We start from the raw sequence: 21,630 nt of genomic DNA, 5'->3' as shown, positions 1-21,630 counted from the left end.
TTCATCTCATTTGCACTGCTGGAGATCTTTAAACCCACTCTTTTCAGAGTTAAAAACAACATAACAAGATTAGGCTGAGAGCCAGCAAATCAACTGTGTCAATGAATTTTCTGAATTCTAATTAGAATGTCAGTTTAAGGCCTCCATTTTTTGAGTATACACACAATGCTGTTATTTTTCTTACTACGCAGCACAATAATTTTAAAAGTATATTGCAAGACAGGAACAGTAAAAATTTAGTAATGATTAAATAGGCTATAGAAAGTTATTAACAGAGTTCTTCCAGAATATACATTCATTTAAACAAGTTCAAAATAGATATGCTAAAAAAAACGATAGCATTCATACCAAGTAACAGAGAGGAATTTGATAAACAAGAGAGCATATACTTTAATCGAGTGAGAAATCCTTTAGCTAAGTAAGGAATTACAGGTGCATTCATCCGACACTGACTTTACCATCTTCAACTTAATCGGTTCTTCAAGGAAAATAGATTTCTTGGTCATGTCTACCATAGCCTTGTAAAGCAAATATTTTTTTCCAGGCTCTGATTTGCCATAGTGGCAAGTGAGTTGATTTACTTCTTTTTGTGCTCATTGTTAGTAGGAAGCAGATAATCTATTTGTGTGCTCTTACCTGTACACGTGCTAAGGTTCAAGCCTTTTCTACATGCAGAATGAACATGGATAGTCTCCTTTCTGCCTTTATCCCAGTAGGAAAGACATCAAATGTCACGTTGTTAACAAGGCACAATTACACACACACACCCCAGTGTGTGGGCTGCAAGTAGAATGAAGTTTTTATGTTAAGTGCATGCTGTAAATATAAATTAGCATTAATCTACTTTCAGAAACATTCCCTAAATGAAAAAATAAAATCTAGTTAACTGTTGATTAGATGCATTATGTGCTTTAAGCAAGTCCCTCACTTGTTTAAGTGTACAACCTGTATTATTGTATTTATGCTTATATGTGTCACATTTGTTATATTGTTATTTCCACTTTTTGCCAGAGCTTTACACAGGTCACTTTTGTGCTTTGATCTGTTCAGTTATTCCATGGCCAACTGAGGTTTCAAATGCTTACTCTACTATAACCTCTCTGTCCTACTCAAGAAGTGTTTCTCCAAACTTCTCCATCTAATGTAGTATATGACTTAATCACTTAGTGTACTGGTTGGTTACCCAATAGTTTTGGCAAGAATTAGGCACAGAATAGGTCAGTATAGCATTCAGCCCCATTCCATACTATTATGCATTCCATACTTCCATAATACTAAGGATAGTGGGAGAGTGGAGAGTTTAGTTAAGGTCTGACTTTTGTTGGGGAATGGTAGCTATTAGACAACAGTTGGTTAATGATCTCTCTAAAATATGTCTAAGGAACCTTGAGTTTTACATGGGGGAACTTTTTAAAATGTATTGTGATTTATTTTTAAAAGTAAAATTGTGTTTATAGATTTTTAATTAAGCACTAACTCACAAAGCATAAATAAATCAATGACAATGTTGCTGACAAAACAGTGGATATTGTTAGTAATGCTTTGATGTCTGTTAGTTACATGACTAGTTGCCGATAAGCAACATTTCTTCGGCTAGGTTGAAGGAACTATTAAAATACAGTTACAATAACTTGCTTAATTATATATGGTGAAATGAAAATGTATTCATATTTTTAAACAAAAGGTGACCTGGACTATACCTCTTATAAGTTTTACATGTTTCTTCCATTCAAATATCATGTATAAAAGAATGAAGCAAAACTGTCTTTTTTTTAAAAATGATTACACAATACCTGGGCACAGTCTGGCACATCTTTAATTATGCAAGAGGTCCACTGAAACCAATGGGACTATTTCCCTAAGTATCTACACATGTGGGGCATGCATGATAAATCAAGACTTGTCACTCACATTATCATTATCACTTCAAAATATGAAATACTACTGTGAAAACAAGAATGGCCTGCTGAGTGTTCACCATGTATGTTCCATACTTAACCAAATTATCTGTGGAGATACTGTGATTTAAACAAAACATCAACTTATCAGACTTTCTGGAGATTCCACAGCCTGAATGCAGATTTGAAGAAGTCCTAACTATCAAGGCCAACGTTTTCAAAAGTTATTATTGACTTTGGGTGCCTCAATATTTGGATGCCCAAACCAAGATACTGTAAAAGGAGACATGTTTTCAGAAGGCAATGGTCAGCACTATCTGCCAATAAGGTCTCTTTAAAATGTCTTAAGATAAGCACCCAAAATCATGTGTCACTTTTGAAGATTTAAACCTGGGTCTTCTCTGCAGAAGGGAAAGTTAAAAACTTTCCCCTGTTCTAGCAAAGATGTTTCATATTGAAACTTCAAACAAAATACTTTTTTGGATATTTATCAATTGTGATGTTAAAATCATATTTAATATTATACTATCTAATCTTAAAATCACTTATCAGATAAAATGCAAGATGTATTCCCAAAGATCAATGCCTGAGCCATTAAACAAGGAGGTATTCAGTGATTTTTTTAATCCAGTACTTTAGTAGTATTTCTTACTCCTTTTCTGGTTACCATGACTTTGTAGTACAAACATAGAACATCAGCTCTAGCCAGAAATAGGAGGAGCAGAAGCAGGAGAAAAAGAATGTCACATGATTGCTTTGCAAACAAAATGCAGCTTGTTATAGTTAGCAAAGCAATGCTGTATCCCAGTTTCCTTGCTTCAAAACTTGGAAAGAAATTCTCAAAAAGCTAGTTCTTTAGCTTTAATTATTAGCAAATAGAAACCCTGTGGTTTTGACTGTTGTAAGCTATCTTTTAAGAAATGCTAATTTGTATTCTTGGCCAATTTGTAATGGAAGATAAAAGTGTATGCAGCTACCTGTATGGAAATCATGCTCTAGCATTACTCCTCATATGTTATCAGGAAATATTAGAGGGAAGAAACCTTCCTCAGAGCAATGCATTGTCAGTTGTCGTGGGAATAGTTCAAAGCAGTCTTAGTATTTTGGGATGGGCCTTTGAAATAATTCCTCCGGCCCCCATGTAAGGGCCTGTCCCTGTTCCTTGCATGGATGCACAGGATGAGGGGTGCATGGAACTGAGATTAGCTCTGATATTTCTTCATCCCCCAAATGCTAGCTCTGGAACTGATCTACTGGCAAAAGGGAAAAAAAAGTAATACATTTGAGTCTTACTAACCGCAGTAGCATCAGCAGTACATTTTTCCCTTCTGATCTTTTCTCTAAAATAAAGATTTCTTTTAAATTGGTGACAGGAGTGGGGTGAGGTGGCAGGAATAAAGGGCAAGAGATTCAGAAGAGACAATGGGAAAGGAAATGAGGGATAGGTAAAGAGAGGAATGGGGGAACATGGATGGCAGGGGGAGCAAGGCAGCAGAAGGACTGCAAGAGAGAACAGCAGGAAGATGGGGCAAACAGCAGAGACTAAAAGCACAGGAAGTCCAGATTGCTTATTAGATCTTTTAGTCCCTTTCACTGAACTGGTAAGTGGAATGTAGGATCTAGTCAGCATTTTTCAAGCAATTTTGAGAAACTTGCATTCTTATTTTCTCTTTTACAAGTCATTAAAGCTATATTTCAAAGGACTTTAACATCTCAGGGTTTTTTGTTTGTTTTTTTTTTAAATGACCTCAAAGACAACTGATTTTATACAACTTTCACGAGATTTTACTAAAAAGTATGTAATTTCTCCATCTAATTTTACACTGAGCAACTTGATCTTAGGTTCCTTAATGCATTCAAAAGTAGCTAAAGTTCCTTATACAAGGAAATATGATTGACTGTTACAGTGACAGTAATTGCATTTTAGCAAAAGTAACCATTATAGTAATTTTCTTCAGGGAAGAGACAGCTAACTAACTTGGTAGCTTGTTACTTTGCAACACATTAACTTTGGCAAATTTAACATTAAAAATGTAAAAGGTTCACAGACACAACAATATGCAGTAACTGCACTTGCGAAGTGTTTTTCATGCTATGTATCCTGTGGTACTTGGGAATATTACATATTAATAACACCAAACCATATAAAAATAAAGCATTGATTAACTCATGGACAGCACTGCTAACTCTATTGCCAAGTGTCTCACTTAAAAATTCTGTCTTTCTACTATCAGGTTTCAGCACATTGAGACATTAATTTCTATACATCCACCAAGTCAGGATATCAGCACTGGAGATAGCAATGACAAAATATTCTGGTAAAGCGAAGTAAAACAGTGGCTCATGTCCTACCATTGAAAGATTGAAGCTAGTGAACTACAGACCAAAAAAAGTATACATATGACAAAAAATATATAAACATATAACAGATATAGCAATATGATATATAGGGACAGCCATTCTTGTGATACATTACATGTTAAATCAGAATAATATTCATATTAATGAAACAGTATTAGCATTTATTTTCATGTATTTCTTCTAGGCACCACCTGAATACTAATTAGAAACTAACCCACTGAAGAGAATGTGGTGCTGCATGTATTGAGAAAATCTTTGCTCACTGCATTCTGGAAACATTGATGGCAGTTTGCTGGGCATTTGTATGAAGGCAATATCTTTTCTGATAATATGAATTTTACCATTAAATTTGAATATTTAATTTATATCAGATTTGTTTTAAAAAGTCTACCCAAATATTAAAAATAATTCAAATATGACGCTATTTGGATTAAAGTAAAGTGTTAAAAAACTAATTCAAATATAAAATAATGCTTTTAAAAACAAAAGCATTACATTACATGGTACCCGTATGCTAAAATTTTGGTGCTCCTTACAGAGTATGGTACATGTGCTTATATTATATACGCTTCAGTCCATACGTATTCACTATAACTCAGGTTAAAGCAATTTATATTACAGCATAGCTGTTCAAAATGAAGGACCAACTTTTATGGGAAATCCAAGAGCTTGAATCTCCTCTCACTTAGGGCATGTCTATGCTACAAACTTTTGCGGATGTAAGTTATGTTGACATAAAGCTGGTACAGTTAGAACCTCATTCATACTTGGCTCTTTGCTTTGGTGTGGCATGTACTCACCAGGAGTGTGTGTTTTGATGCACCATGGGTAGTTATTCCACTGTGCAACTCACCACCATCCAAGCACATGTTTTTTTGTGAAGTTTTGGCAATGCATGGTGCAGCAGAAGTGAGTCACACAGGGGTGACAGATCGCAGGGTCAAGTTCCCATAATGCCATTTCCATCCAATAATTTTTGCACCTTTTTTGAAAATCCCACAAACCTGTGTGGGACTTGTTGCTGTTTGCCATGTCTTACAGAAGCCTGGAGCTTGCACTATTGTCATGAATGTTGCAAACACACAACACACAATCTTCCAATATTTGCAGAGCTGCAAGAAGAGACACAGGGAACATGATGCTTTCCTGGGAGGTCAGAACACTGTGGGACCTAGTGTGAACCAATTCAAGATTGTTGGTGGTGTTCACAGACCAGCTGCAAATGGCGGAACACTGCTTCTGCTACTGGAAAAAAAAAAAAAAAAAAAAGCACTGACTGGTGGGATCACATCACAATGCAGGCTTGGGACCACAAGCAGTGGCTGCAGAACTTTTATATGCACAAGGCCACATTCCTGGATCTGTGTGCCAACCTCACCCCAGTTCTCCAGTGTAAGGACACTAGAATACGAAGCACTGACAGTGGAGAAGTGCATGGTGATTGCACTGTGAAAACTTGCAACATCATATTGCTACCAGTGAGTGGGAAATCATTTTGGAATTGGAAAATCCACTGTGGGTTGCCATTGTCATGCAAGTGTGTAGGGCCATTAACCATCTCCTGCTATGCAGGACTGACTCTCGACAATGTGCAGGACATAATGGATGGATCTGCAGCAGTGATGTTCCTGAACTATGGAGGAACAGACAGCAAACATCCCTATTTTAGTGCCAGACTACCTTGCCACAGAATATATCAACAGAAAAGGCTATTTCTCTATGGCTATGCAAGCACTGGTGGATCACCAGGGATGCTTCACCAACATCAGTGTTGACTGATCAAGGAAAGTGAATGATGCTTGAATCTTTAAGGACAGAGGACTGTTCAGAAAGCTACAAGTGCTGATTTTCTTGCCCAATTGGCAGATTATCACTGGCAACATTGAAATGCCAATAGTGATCTTGGGGGACCCAGGCTTTCCCTAACACCCCTGGCTCATGAAGCCATACACCAGTCACATTGACAGCACCAAGGAAAGATTCAACTACTGGCTCAGCAGGTGCAGAATGACAGCTTAATATATCGAAAGCACATTCAACACCACCAATGCCCCTTCCCTCACCAGATGAGCTTTTTTCTCACTGAGATCCAACCAGTTGTAGCTGCCTGCTTTGTCTTGCATAATATCTGTGAAGCAATGTAGAGGGGAATTGCCACCTGGATGGATGACAGAGGTAGAGTGGCTCTCTACTGAATTTGAGCAGCCAGACACAAGGGCTATCAGAAGATCTCAATCTGGAGCTATACACCTCTGGAAGGCTTTGAAAGAGCACTTTAATGGTGAGACACAGTAATGCACTGTGGTGGACTGTGCTCTATTTGACCCTGCAATTTGGGGATCTGTTAGGAATTCTGTGGTGCTTCGTGCACATCTATGAATATAGCACTGACAATGCACCTATTAATTGTATGGTGCTTGCTGTACTTTTTTTATTACACTGTTTGCCAATGATCTTAAGAGATGTTTCTGCGTACACTAACAAGTAAGTGGGTCCTTTCAATACCACCAGGTATTCTGCAGCATATGTTGAGAACTAACTGTACGGGACTGGGGTGTAGGTGGTCTGGTGTAGTAGTCACATCTGGTCTGAGGTTCACACTTCAAGGACAGTAGTCAGTGAGCAGGGATCAGAGGAATCACTAGAGCCAGGGTCAATAAGCAAGAGTCAGAGTCAGGCCAGAGTTAGAGACTGGATATGAGAGGTACCTCCAAGCTGGAGTCACCACAATGCTCCCTGGATGTGACTCAGCATGCCCTCCTGGTGGCACTGTGGGAATGTCAGCCATCCCAGTCTCTCCAGACCCAAGTTCTAGTCCATGTTCATAGATCCTTACACAGCCCCCTCTTTCAGGGTTCCCTTCCTCTAGCTGGGCACCAGGTCTGGATTATCCAGGTGGTCATGGGAAGCTGGTCCCCAGGAGTGCTCTTCAAGACTATAGCCCGCCCAATAAATTAAGTATAGTCACTCCCTCTGCAGTTTAGAGTAGAGGATAATGTGGAATATGTATTCCTCATGCCCTTGGACCTGGAGGCAGCTGTTAGGACTGATCAAGAAGTGTGTCCTCTGCGTAAGGCTTCAGGAGGGAGACATGGAAAAAACGGGATATATCTTAAAGGAGCTGCAATTTGAATTTGCTGACAAATTTGGAAGGGTCCAAGGAACTGATGGTCTAGCTTGCATGATGGCCTGTTCATACAGAGGAGTTTTACTGCAAGCCAGTTCTTTTCACTCACTGAGAACTTGGCCTTCCTGGTGCTGACAGCCCGCACAGTGCTTGTAGTGCCTTTGTATGTCTTTGAGGTGGTCCTTGGGCTCCTTCTGGATACGGTGAGCTCATTGGATCCGGTTGGTAGCTTCTGGGTTCAGGGAGACTGCTGGAAAGGCCAGGCAGAAGAGAGGGTAGAACCAGTAATTTGCAAAAAAGGGACTTCACAATGGAGGCATGGTCAACATTGTTGTATGAGAACTCAATAGAAAGGCGGGAGAACCAGTTATCTTGATGGTAGCTGACAAAGCACCTTGGGCATGGCTCTAATACTTGGTTCACCCTCTCCATCTGCCCATCGATAGTATACAAATGAATTTAAAATGCAAATGTCCATTAACTGGAGTGTTTTATGCCAAAAGCATGAGACACTTTGAGCCTTGGTCTGAGGTGATACAGTCCAGAACCCCATGAAGATGATCACAAGCACCACTAGGAGTTAAGCCATTGTTTCAGAAGAGGACAAACTATTACAGGGAATGAAATACAACATTTTGGTCATTTGATCTACAACAGTCAAGATCACTGTGTGGCTGTCAGAGTCAAGAAATTCCACTATGAAATGTCATTTGACAGAGGCCCAAGGTCCAGGTGGAGCGTCCAAAGGTATTAGGATGCTGAGAGGTATAGTTCTACGTGTCTTGGTGAATGCATACATGCCACAATAGTCAGTCCTGGACTTTGGCTTGCATACAGGGACATCAGAAGAAATGGAAGCCATGTGGAAAAATCTTAAGACAGCCGAAAAGGCCTACCATCAGAGTGTCATTGCAGAGATGAAGCATTTCTAGCCACGGTTGCCCCAGAGGAATGTCAGCTGTCCTAGGCTTTGAAGACCTGGGTTCTACTCAACACATGCTTATGCTAACAAAGATCATTTAATTTTTCACACAATCCAGCTGAGTAACAAAAATTTCAACAAAATTCTGTTTACGTGTAAGGCACATACATCAAAACCTTAATTTATAGTACAGAGCTTAAAGAAGAAGGAACATTCGTGTCCATTTTATCTAAACATACATCAACTGTGGCTCACACATCAGTGTATGTGAAGCTGTCTTTAATGTTTCCTAGTACAAAGGGGTAGGGGTAGGGATGTGGCCTCTGATGCCACATAAAATGTTGAGGAGAGGTGTAGGGAGGTGGTATAGTGAAAAGCCAGGATTATTGAATCTGTAGATCCACAAGAGTCTGCAGCATCTGTGTTTGCTCATGTAGAAGCTCCATTATGTCCTAGTGCATCTCCCTCTGACTCCTGGGTGTCTCTTTCTGCTCATTCCTTCTCCATACAGTCTGTAATATTCACCTTCCAGGCCCTCTGGTTCAGTCTGATGCAGCACTGACTTGCAGGATGTTGCTGAACATGTCATCTGGAGTCCTCCTCTTCAGCCTCCTTATCTGGCTCAGGTGTTCCACAGAAGTGGAGGAGGAACCCCTCAAGGCCATAACAGCAGCAGGTACAGATAAAAATGCAGAGATGTCATTCTCAGTATGATTAGAATGGAATGCAATAGTTGAGATTTAGAACTCCCTTCCCTTGCTCCCAAAACATTTTAAACAAGACACTTATTGACAGTGTTTTGGAGTGCTTATGCAAGGTGCCACTCACAGCTCGTCATGGTAAGTATGGCTGCCAGGTGTAAGGAAATGAGAAGAGAATTTCTTGTTTGCATGAAACTATGGGTATACAGCAATGACACTGAATACTGGCACTATTTTCCACAGGCAGTGGTGATTTTAGCTAAGATCTCACTTCTAAGAGTAATAAAGCCTCCCAGGCCTGTATCGGCTAGCCTGCCTACTGCAATGGTGCCTACCAAAGTTATCACTGATTAGTGTGGCAAAGTGTCCTACCAGGGAGAAAAATAAGACACCCATCCCTAGAAACCTTCAGGAAAAGTCTGTAGAGTACCTTCATCAAAGTTTCATCAAGATCTTTCAGGAGGATTCAAGGGATAACCATGTGCACATAAACAGACTGCTCTATATGCCTCCTCCACCTAATTCTTCAGGGGAATGAAAAGCAGATAATGCTACTTCTGTTTGTTGTACCACTATGTCTTCTAGTACAAGTAAATCAATGAAAAGTCAATGGCTGTGTCATACTAAGCTAGGGGTGCCATCATTTTAATGGGAAATAAATTTACACACTTACCCAAGTATTGGGCTCACTCATGTTTGATTTCTGGGACCGACTGGACTACACTGGAGTCTTAAACAGATCATGACATAACTGGACCCCTATGGTTACATGTCCCCATCCTCTCCCTCATCCATGATGTTCATGCCAGGGGACTGAGACTCAGGTTCTTGGAGGTATCACAGTCGTGTGCAGGATGTGGTGGCAGAGTCTCCACCAAATATGGCATGCAGCTCTTAGTAAAAGCAGGTCTGTGGATCAGCACCAGACTGACTGTTGGCCTCTCTGGTCTTCCGGTATGCCTGCTGCAGTCCCTGCGTTTTCATACAGCACTGTTGCTGATCCCTGCTGTACCCCTTCTCCTGCATCCCCTGTGCAATCTGTTTGTAGACATCTATGCTTCTACAGCTGGTCTATAGCTGTGCTGAATAGCCTCTTCTCTCCATAGGCCCAGGAGATCCAATATAGCCAGTCTACTCCAGGTTGGAGTGTGTCTGGAGCGCGCAACCATCATGGTTAGCTGGGCAGTTGTACACAACAAGGGAGAGTTGCTAGGTGTGCTCACCAAGATGGACAATCAGGAAGAGGCATTTCAAAAATTCACAGGGTTTTAAAGCATGAGTGGCTTCCATTCTCTATGACCCCTGGAAGTGGAGTCCACAATTGTGAACAGAGCAATCAGTGTCAGGCATTGTGGGACAGCAGCTGGAGGGCTGTTAAGCTTGACATAGGTAATGCAGTGTTCATATTTGTGCTGTGTCAACCTTAAAATATCAACCATGGCTCAACACCACTCGGGCAAGTGGTATTATGTTGGTGCAAGCATATATACACACCTGCCCCTGGAAATTTCCACTACATGGATCCGACGAAGTGGGTATTCACCCATGAAAGCTCATGCTCTAATATGTCTGTTAGTCTATAAGGTGCCACAGGACTCTTTGCTGCTTTTTCTTTGAAAGATTATTTCATACCCAGTGCGCCAGTCTTTTAAAATACATAACGTAAAACTTGCCACTGACAGCACAGCAAGCGGGTGGATGAAGAAATGGCTAACAGAATACGAATAAACAACTCCTTGTGGGCTCCTCAATCCGTTCGATGACAGTGGTGGGGAGTTCAGTCGACAAGAGGCTGTTAAGAATCTCAGGGGCCAGAAAAAGGATTGCCTTCTCAGTTTGCACCTATAACTGCAGGACACTGATGTGAGGCTATTTGATCAACTATCTAATGGAGAAGAAAGCAAGGACAGCCTGCAACATCCTTGGTCTCTGCGAAGCATGACAAAGAAAGGAAATGGAAGTGAAGTGGAAAGAGAAAGGTGCCATCATGTTGGGAAAAGGAAAAAGCATGAGAACTGTTGGAGGAATTGGTTTCACCATCAATAAGGAATGGTGTTCAAAAAAATTATCGCCTGCAAGTTCAAGTCATTGCGCATCGGTGTGCTACACCTTCAACTGAATGAGAACAGCACCCTCAAGAATATTCATATCTATGCTCCCACAAGCACAAGCGAAGATGATGATGTGAAAGAATTCTATCAGAAGCTTGAGAAAACCTTCTCAAAAATCCACATACAATCATGATGGTAGATTTCAAATTAATGGAGATATACCTATCTTCTAGAACTGGAAGGGACCATGAAGAGTCATTGAGTCCAGCCCCCTGCCTTCACTAGCAGGACCAAGTACAGATTTTGCCCAGATCCCTAAGTAGCCCCCTCAAAGATTGAGCTCACAACCCTGGGTTTAGCAGGCTAACGCTCAAACTGCTGAGCTATCCCTCCCCCCAAAAATAATTGAAGATATCCTATCTCTTAGAACAGAAAGGGACCTTGAATGGTCATTGAGTCCAGCCCCCTGCCTTCACTAGCAGAACCAAGTACTGATTTTGTCCCAGATGGTCCCTTCAAGGATTGAACTCACAACCCTGTGTTGAGCAGAAGGGAAATAAGGTGGAAAGTTTGTTGGAAGATATGGCATTGGCGAATGGAATCCATGAGGAGAGCGACTGCCAGCTCTAGTGGAGATGAAAGAAGTGTTCATTGGTAATACCTGGTTTAAGAAGAAGGCCAAGAGGAAGTGGACAGGGATCACACCCAATGTGACGAACAAGAATGAGATGTACAATGCGCCACTTATTGATCAGAATATAGTCTAAGATATCTCAGTAGTACCATGATTTAACACCAGTAGTGACCATTGATTGCTCCGAGTACAGCTCACCTTCAACGAAAAGGTGGAGAAGAAAGCGCTACAGATGGCAAATCAAAGACAGTGGCCAAACATATTCAACAAGGCAGTCTTGAAAGTGAATGTTTCCAAGGAAGACTGGAGTCTTCTAGATAACTGTGATAAGGATTATAAAAACCTCACCAGATAAATTGAGGCAATGTGTGAAATTAGCTTAGTCCTGCTAGTAAAGGCAGGAGGCTGACCTTTCGGGGTCCCTTCCAGTTCTGAGATAGGTATATCTCCATATTAAAAAAGAAAGAAGGACTGAAAAGAGTGAAAGGAAGAATCTAGGAGGAAATGTGGAACTTGCTAGAGAAGCAAATATGATGGTGACAAACTTGAGTACTCCCTCCTCTGCAAGTTAAGACAGAAGAAGAAGATGACGATGAGTAAAGGAGGACTTCAGGAAGTACCAAAATGAAAGGCTCTTAAAGACGGCCGAAGATTGCAGAAGCGTCAAAAAAAAATGCAAAAGGGAACTGACACTGTACAGGTCAACAATAATGGTGCTGAAGAATAGGGATGTAAAACCGGTAATTGACAGAACAGGGATGGAAGCAATCTGCAAAGATTTCTACACCAAACTTTGCATCTCAGATAAATGTCCTAGTACCAACACATCTACAGACCAATTAGCAGGTACTCCCAGTCCTTGTCTGCAAAGTTCAACATGCAGTTTGCCGCATGAAGGAAGGAAAAGCCCCAGTTAAAGTTGGACTGACAATTGAAATAAGAGCTGGAGGCCAAGACCTCTGGGAAAACCTTGCTCAGAGGCTTAGCTGTTACTTAGAAATGCAGAAGATACCATCTAGCTGGAAGGAATCCAACACCATCCTGCTTGTACAAGAAGGGTGATTGTGAAGATCTAAAGTACTATCGTCCAGTATGACTGCCCTCTCATGTCTACAAGCTGTTACCAAAATAAACCGGCTCTGAGTCTGGATGAGCAGCAGCTGAGAGAGCAGGCATGCTTTTGAAGGAATTTCAGCACAATGAACCATATTTTTCACTATAAACCAGCTATTGGAATGCTCAAGGGAATACAAATTCCCTTTATGCATTGCTTTGGTCAACTATGAAAAAGCATTTGACAATGTAGAGATCAATGCAGTGTTGAAAGCTCTTGCAGCAGGGCATCGACACAAACTACATCGAACTATTAAAGGAAGCCAATTCTGATTGCACTACAGATATAACTGATATCCCCCTTCGTATCTCAGTTAAGAAACTCTCCTTATTTCACATCTGTTTCACTGAAACTCTACACAGCCTGCCTCAAAATGGTAATGAGGTGGATGAATTGGAAGGGTAGAATCAACATCAACGGAGAGCAGTTAAAGCATCTCAGATTCACGGACAACAGTGTTAATCGCTAAAAATACTAGCAAACTACAGAAAATGCTGCAAGAACTCAAACACAATATGCAGCCAACTCTGACTGAAAATTAACCGCTCCAAAACTAAATTTATGCGGTCTGATATATTGCCACAAGCCCAAATAACAATCAAGGGAGAAAAAATAGACATATTGCTCAACTTCTATTTGAGCCAAGAAATTAACATGTGCTACAACCAGAAAGGTGAATTCACAAAGAAAGCAAGCAGGTTGGTGCACACTCAATTCTATCAAAGATGTCCTCCAAGAAAAATCAACAAGGCAACATGTGCCAGCCTCTTCAACTCAACAGTACCGCCAGCAATATTGTATGGCAATGAAACATGGGCTCTGACAAAGACAGAGGAGCAGCAAGGTGTCAGGGAGAGGACGATGGAAAGAAGAATTCTGGGAATTTCAATCCGCGACAGAGTCCCCAATGAAGTGATCAGATAGCAGAGTACACTGCAGGATGTCATTGTTGAGAGCAGGCATAGTAAAATCGGATGGACCAGGCATATAGCAAGACTCACTGACAATCAATGGACTGCAGCTGTCACCAAGTGGTACCCCCAGGAACTGAAAACCACTTGTCTGACCTCCAAAAATATGGGAAGATTTTATTGTTAAAAGACATGCCTGCACATGGAGAAGGAAGACCAGTTACATGAAAAATGGAAGATGTGTTGTGATTGGTGCCGTCTATACAAGGTCTGAAAGACCCATCAACCAATGTGATCAAGGACATAATTTAGTTTAAAAAAAAAACCCATACATCTGACAGAAATTGCAATGATATTTTAGCTAAATATTGTATTCTCACAAAAAGTGAGTGCATCTTTCTCTCTGTGTAAATCCAAAATGAAATATAAGCAACAACTGCATTTTTTCTTAACTGAGGATTAGTTACCACCACTTCAAGGGGAGTAGCAGTATGTTTGGGGGGTGGGGGTTATGTTGCCATTCTTTCATACTTCGCAGGTTGGCTGTTTGGAGATGAGTCCACCCACAGTCAATACTTTTGTTTCAGACAGCAAATTCTGTATGTCTATGAAAGTTATCCTCCTTAAATTATGATACAGCAGGTGCTAGAAGATGGTGGTGATCTCAAAAATTTGGAAGTAGGATACCAATTTGCAAAACACATATGGATTATTTCTATTGTGCAACTGGCAACTGTGCCTAGCAAATGACAACTAATATACAGGTGAACTGGTCTGGTCTCCAGCTCGGAGTCTCATAGACTCAAGGACTGGAAGGGACCTCGAGAGGTCATCGAGTCCAGTCCCCTGCCCTCATGGCAGGACCAAATATTGTCTAGACCATCCCTAATAGACATTTATCTAACCTACTCTTAAATATCTCCAGAGATGGAGATTCCACAACTTCCCTAGGCAATCTATTCCAGTGTTTAACCACCCTGACAGTTAGGAACTTTTTCCTAATGTCCAACCTAAATCTCCCTTGCTGCAGCTTAAGCTCATTGCTTCTTGTTCTATCATTGGAGGCTAGGGTGAACAAGTTTTCTCCCTCCTCCTGATGACACCCTTTTAGATACCTGAAAACTGCTATCATGTCCCCTCTCAGTCTTCTCTTCTCCAAACTAAACAAACCCAATTCCTTCAGCCTTCCTTCATAGGTCATGTTCTCAAGACCTTTAATCATTCTTGTTGCTCTTCTCTGCACCCTCTCCAATTTCTCCACATCTTTCTTGAAATGCGGTGCCCAGAACTGGACACAATACTCCAGCTGAGGCCTGACCAGCACAGAGTAAAGCGGAAGAATGACTTCTCGTGTCTTGTTTACAACACACCTGTTAATCATAAAAGTAAACCATCTTAGTGAGTGAAAATGTGTTTCATAGTTTAACATGAAGATTATTGCACCTTTAGGCATTTTAGTTGTATTAATCCACATTCACTGGGTTGGGTTAACTAAATACCTGGATTATTTTATAATCTTAAAAGGATGAGTGGGCGTGTATGTGTTTTTCTTAGCTACTAATTTGATTATTTCTAACTCTGCTACATGAGGCAAGAGGATTGTGTAATTCCTCCCAAGTGGAGAAGGGAACATACAATTGAAGTGATATCCTCTTCTCCATTTTAACATAATCATGGCAAAAAAAATTATTCCAAAACAAGTAAGGACATCTAGACTGGTATAGAAAAGAAGAGAGCAAACAATCAGAAAATAAATTTATCTCTGTCACAGATCCTTAGGATCGGTGCTACGCCCTCACCTTTGGAACAGTTGTGTGAAGGAACCTCTTCAATGTGCCAGACCTCAAGGAGTCTGGCTCTTCCTTTGGGGTAAACCACATGGCTTCACCAACTCCTGAGACAACCTCTGAGGCTTCAGCAATCCTGCTTCACCTCATGAGCTTTGTTCAGCAAGTCGAAGTGGGACAGTTGTGGTAGAGACTTGTACATTTCTTAAGCTTTAAATCAACTCACCAAGTATTTACAGTGACACTCAAACAACATTTTCAAAATAGTAGGGTCTATTAGTCAACTGATTGACATGGGGGTCAGAGAGACAATGCAAGCTCCAATGATTCATGTAAACTTCTCAGCAGGGAGGCTGAGCAAAGACCCCAGCTCAAGAACAAAAAACAGGAGTTGTGAGGTGGGAGATTAAGTGTTGGCTTCTGGAACACCTTATGGGAAGTCTTTAGATTAGCACAGAGAAATGAAAGTTAAAGCTTAGCCCATTATGGTCAGCCCAGGGCCCCAGTCAAGATGTAATGGAACTCCATTTTCAGGCTCTGTCCCTCTCTTTTAGGCCAGGTCTACATTATAGACCTATATTGATATAACTTTGTCGCTCATGGGTGTGAAAAATCCACACCCCTAAGTGACAAAAAGTTATGCCAGCCTAAACCCCATGTAGACAGCACCATGGGAGAGAGTCTCCTATCAACGTAGCTGCTGCCTCTTGGGAAGGTGGATTACCTATGCCAAAGGGAGAAGCCTGCATTGGGGTATTTTTGCAGACCAAAAGTTTGTACAAAATTTGCTTTTAGGTGGAATGAATTTTGTATACCTTTTAAAGAAGACATTTTAAATTTGGTCTTCAAACTAGGCCACAAAAATGTATTGTGCCTAATTCTTCTCTCATTTAGACCAGTTTATTTATTAACTACAGTGGAGTTACTCCAGACTTATACCATGTAAAGGAAAGGATCTCTTCACAAGTTCGTTCTCATAACATCCTTGTGAAACAGGGAAGCATCATCATCTCCATTTTACATATGAGGAGTTGAGGCATAGAGAGGCTAAGTGACTTTTCAAGGTCACACAGGACTCCCATTGTGGAGCAGAAATTGGAGTTCAGATCTACCATATCCTAAGCCAGTGTCCTAACCACTGGACCATCCTTCCTATTTATTTCATTTGTAATTTTACTACTCCAGGATAAGAGTGTCCTTCCAAGGGTCTGGGTGCACTTGATAATCTTTCAAAAGTATTCATATAAACATTCATAAGTTATCCCAAGATCAAATCAAAGGACTCTACAGCAATATAAATATAATTAATTAGCCTCTCCACAAAATCCACCAGTGTCCCTTACAAACACTGTTCAGCACTTCCCATCACTCTAAAGGGAAAAGATTAGCCTTGTAGCACACTGAGAAGGCTAACTCAGGCTGTTCCTCATTTAAGCAGAAACAAATTCTAAAGGTTCAGTGTCCTAACAGAGAATGTCCTGCTAGCTGTCTCCTCCTTCTTATACCAGTAGGACTCCTGCTCATGTCCCTCTGCTAACCACAACTGTGGCAGTATGTCACATGATCTCTACATGATAGTTGCATGTTGTAGATGCATAGTACCTCACAGGAACAGCTTTAAGGGAAGATCTTAAAGAAAATTACAACCACCTGTCATTCCTCCATCAATGTTTGAAATAAAGCTGAGGGAAATTTCCAGAACCACCACTTTTTCTGGGACTAATGGAGAACAAAATCTTTGGAAGGCTCTCCACAGGAAAATAAATAAAAATAAAAATCACTCCACCCCACCAGCTCATACAAGAACATAACTTCAAATACCAAACCTCAAGACAGACACCAAGGGGTGGGGAGAACTCAACTTAAAAGGGACATCATCAACTTGGAAAAAAAACCCCATCTAATAATCAGACCAATGCACACTGCTTCTTGCCCAACCATATCATCCATCTTCCACGATTCTCCAAACTGAGCCAACAAGACAATGTCATTTATGTATTCAGGATCGCAAAGCAGAATGGTTGCCAGCTCACTACCACCTCAAGCTTATCCACCAATCAATCAATGCAGATACTGAACAATGGTGACAGAACATAGCCATGTGTCTGTATTACTGTTAAAGTATAATATACAGATGTCGTTTCCAAGCTGGTGTCCCTTTTAAGCTTGATTTCTCCCCAACCCTGATGTGTCTTTTCTGGATTTTGGTACTTGAAGTTATACTCTTGTATCAGCTTTTGGAAACATTGAGATCACATGTTGTGAACTATTTAGAACAAATCATCACACCTTATTTTGAAATCACCTGTTAGGAAAGTCTTCAGTATTAGTAAGTACAGATGTGCTCTGAAATATCTGTAAACCTGTGGAAAAGAGCTGCGAAAGATAGATAACTCATTTTTCAGAATCAGAGGAATTACCAAATCCTCTTACTTCACAATGTTGGTGTTACAATAATTCCTAAAGGCCCAACTGAGATCAGGGCGCTTTTGTGTTAAGTAGCGCACATGCACAGGAAGATATCCCTGACTTAGTTCACTGTGCCATGAAGAAGAGAGGATGGTTGGTCTTTTGGCAGATATAGGACAAGAAATTGTGAGTGCTTAGTCCCCCAGATTGCAGTGCCCTTTTCCCCACCCTGAACAGAAGAGCTCTAGCTGTTTCAGTGTGAACAAGGATTTCTGGTAGCCCAACCTTCTTCCCACCCATCCACCTCCCCCCCAAAAAAGACAGATTCTTACTTTCAGTAAGCTGTTCCTTGAACACCTCAATACAAAGGAAAAAAAACTTCACTCAGTCATGTCCTACAGTTTCTTACAATTTACCTTGACAGAACACAGGCACTCAGACATTTGAAACAGCTATTTGTCTTATAGGAAGTCAGAAGCTGGGTGCCAGAGTGTCTAGCATTTCAATATCAAGGTGGATTAAAGAGTATTATGGAAGCTTAAGTAGCTCTCAGGAAAGAGATTCCCATGGTTTTAAGGGCTCAGTCCACCAGAGCAGTTGCTCGCCTGTAATTTGGGTTGAAAGATCAGGGTTTCTCTTCTGGAAACTTTTATGGTGACCCGCTGGGTTGTGCTTCACCCATTTGACAAGACATGCACACCTTGCTGAATGCTTCATTTGCCAGAAATATCAGTGGACGAGCCTCACCCAATTTCATGGGTACTTCTTAAAAAGTTCCCAAACATCTGATGTAGGCCAGCAAAAGAAGAAATGTTTAATAAAATATTACAAAACTTTCTACGTCACTGCAACCTATGTGTGCCTCAATTTCCAACATACGTTACATAGTTACCCGTGGGGGGAAAAGAAGGAATTAAATTTGCTACCAGGGTAGACTAAGGGAAGTGACACCCACCTATGTATCTGTCTGGGTGGAATGAAGAATCATTAAGGAACTGGTTGAAACCACCCCAGATTGAGATGGGAGTTAGAGAGACAATACAAGCTCCAATGATTCATGCAATTCCCTTACTTCTCAGCAAGGAGGCTGAGCAAAGACCCCAACTCGAGAACAAGAGACAGTTGTGAGGTAGAAGATTAAGTGTTGGCTTCTAGAAGAAGCTGGGAGAACTTTCACCTGGTAACTGACTAAGGAGGTCAGACTAAGGGCTTATCTTCATGTACAGTGCTATAGCTGCACCGGTCTAGCTGCACTGCTAGAGTGCTTTAGTGAAGGTGCTACTATGCTGATGGGAGAGCTGGGAATAGTGAACTGCAGCCACAGGGAGCTGAGGGGCTCCATGCCTGCAGACACTCCAGGTAAACAAAATGTCTCAACCCGGCAGCGGCTTACCCTGACAGGCCAGGAGCCAAAGTTTTCCAACCCCTGAAATATAGGATCGGCTTACGAAAGGGTCATACAGTTTTTGCTGTTTTTACCTATCCATTATGGGGGTCAGCTTATAAATGAATGGGCTAATGAACGAGTATATACAGTAGATCTGTAGTGTAGAGCTGGCCTATGAGAGAGGGACAGAACCTGAAAATGGAGTTTCATTACATCTAGACTGGAGCTCTGGAAAGAGGCGGCTCTAGACATTTCGCTGCCCCCAAGCACGGCGGTATGCCGCGCGGGGCGCTCTGCCGGTCGCCGGTCCTGCGGCTCTGGTGGACCCTCTGCAGGCATGCCGCCGAAGGCTGCCTGCCTGCCGCCCTCCCAGCGACCGGCAGAGCGCCCCCCCATGGCATGCCGCCCCAAGCACGCGCTTGGCATGCTGGGACCTGGAGCCGCCCCTGGCTCTGGACTGACCATAACAGACTAAGTTTTAACCTTCATTTCTCTGTGCTAACCTAAAGGCTTCCCATGAGGTGTTCCTTTTCCCCTTCCTCTTATCCTAAAAGAGTAAAAATACAAATGAAATAAATAGGAAGGATGGTCCAGTGGTTAGGATGCTGGCTTAGGACATGGTAGATCTGAACTCAAATTTCTGTTCCATAAGGAAGTCCTGTGTGACTTTGGACAAGTCACTTAGCTTTTTTGGGCCTGAACTCCTCATCTTCTAAAATGGAGATAATAAGGCTTCCCTAGCTCACAAGGATGTTGGTAGAACAAACATTGAGATATCCCTTCAATCTTTTAAAGTGCTTCACACTTTGTAGTCAATAAACTGGTGTAAACAAAAGGAGAATTGGAACAATACATTGGCCGTATGAAAACCAAATTTAAAATAACTTCTTTTAAAAGGTTATTCAATACTCATTCCACCCAAAAGCAAATTTCACACACACCGGAAGTCCCTCAGTACAAGGCCCTGGGTAAAATGTGTAAGCTATGGTTCTGCATACAGAACTACCATTAAAAGGAACAGGAGGTTTGTATAAAGAAAAAAGGACACTCATACATAGGGCGGAATTCAGTCTTGTTTTAGTAACCTACATAGAACTCCAGGCAGTGTTTGCAATTAGCCTACTAACAAGGTCAGCTGGACAAGGCATCAGTATAACCATGCTCATGCCCAGGCCTGTGTGTAATCATGAAACCACAGCACTGCAGTTTTCACCTGGCAAGTTGACACTTCAAAAGAGCCATCACTTGGGTACATGATCTGTCCTGACAAACTTTCTCTCATACAAGTAGTGGTGAAAATGTTCTATGCCAGGATTTCCTGCCAGGTGGTGCAATAATTTCCCCTCTGGAGAACTTAGATTTTTGCAGTAATAAGCCACCATGTTCTGAAGTCCTTCGTGCTCTCTTGTCAATACCGTCCCCAATTGCTCGCACTAGCATCTGTGTCCAATACGAAAGGTGTTTCGAAACAGATAGGCCAAGACAGGAGCAGTCACAAGAGTCCTTTTTAACTCTGAAAATGCTAAATTACACTGTTGACCACTGAAACATTTTCCCTTTCTTAGACAACCTGTGCAATGGTTTTGCAATATTCGCAAACTCAAATAAATCTTCTGGAAGTAACAGCAAAACCCTACAAAACTCTGCACATCTATGAGCACCTGGAGAGTTGGCCAGTTCTGCACAGCCTCAATTTTCTTTGTCAATGGAAATTTCCACCTCACTGATTGTGTGCCAAAGTAAATTACCTCTTCTTGAAACAGTTCACATTTGGAACTTAAGGTTATCACAGACCATTTGCATCAGTTCTTGGTCAAAGGTTTTAGCAGGCACCAGGACATGATCTAGGTACAGCAAACAAGATGAGAGTCATGTCATGCAATACTCTCTCCTCTAACCTCCCAAAAGTGGCAAGTGCACTGCACAAGTCAAAAGCTGTCACTACAAACTGCCACAGGCCTTATCCTGCCATGAAAGCGGATCCACAAGGACAGGTAACACTCCCCTGAGACACTGGTTCTCAAAAGCAGGTTCAATTATTTCAATCTTTCCTTAGCTGCTGTTACAGTTTCTGCCCTTGGAGGCAGGACAACTTGTCCACTGCAAACCAACTGCCTACAAATCATTTGTTTCACCTGAGTCACATCTTTAAAGGGAATTTCCACATTGTAAGATATTTCTTGGCACTGGCTACGTACCTGTTAGCCAAGGTAGTGAATGAGCTCTTAATTGGTTTGGGTTTAATTATGGCTATCTAGTTCTCATGCTCAAATTCTAGCGATCCAATTTTCAAACTCAGTAATCCCAGTTTCTTGGATGGGTGCACAT

The sequence above is a fragment of the Gopherus flavomarginatus genome, chromosome 10 (assembly GCF_025201925.1).
Source record: "Gopherus flavomarginatus isolate rGopFla2 chromosome 10, rGopFla2.mat.asm, whole genome shotgun sequence".
Classification (NCBI taxonomy): domain Eukaryota; kingdom Metazoa; phylum Chordata; order Testudines; family Testudinidae; genus Gopherus; species Gopherus flavomarginatus.
Note: the sequence above shows the minus strand (reverse complement) of the source record.